The sequence below is a fragment of the Nannochloropsis gaditana genome, assembly GCF_000240725.1.
Source record: "Nannochloropsis gaditana CCMP526 unplaced genomic scaffold scaffold449, whole genome shotgun sequence".
Taxonomy (NCBI): domain Eukaryota; class Eustigmatophyceae; order Eustigmatales; family Monodopsidaceae; genus Microchloropsis; species Microchloropsis gaditana.
In genome coordinates this window covers 10,258-10,727 of record NW_005803504.1, presented here as the reverse complement: position 1 = coordinate 10,727, position 470 = coordinate 10,258, and positions in this window count along the sequence as shown.

Sequence of the window (470 nt, the reverse complement as noted above, 5' to 3'; positions counted from 1 at the left end):
CCCCCCCGCCCTCCGCCCCGTCCTCCCTGCCGTCCATGTTTCTCCGTGCCTTTTTCCCTCTCGATACCTTGAGCGTGTGGCGCGTCATTTCATTTAGCACCGCCATGCTCGCCACCCGCAAAGAGAGGTCGTGGAGGACACCTTGAACCTCCAAATCTGCCAACTGCTCCGAGGACGTCGGCGCCAAGACCGGGGCCAGGGGCCTGCCACTTCCTCTCCCTGTTCCCCCTGCAAAGGGTCGGACGATCGCGCAACAGTGGGGCCGTTGCCGGTTGTATTGCACCGTTCGCAAGAGGTGCTTGGGAAGGCACGCGTTCCGATCTTCCCAGGGCAGGGAAGCGATCCAGGATATGACAGGCTTGAGCTCTGCCACATTGACGCCGGGGATGTCCGCTAGACCTTTGCTCGCCCACAGCTTCACGCTTTGGAGGCGTCGCCGTGCCTGTGCCTCCCGTCTTTCGTGCCCGGCG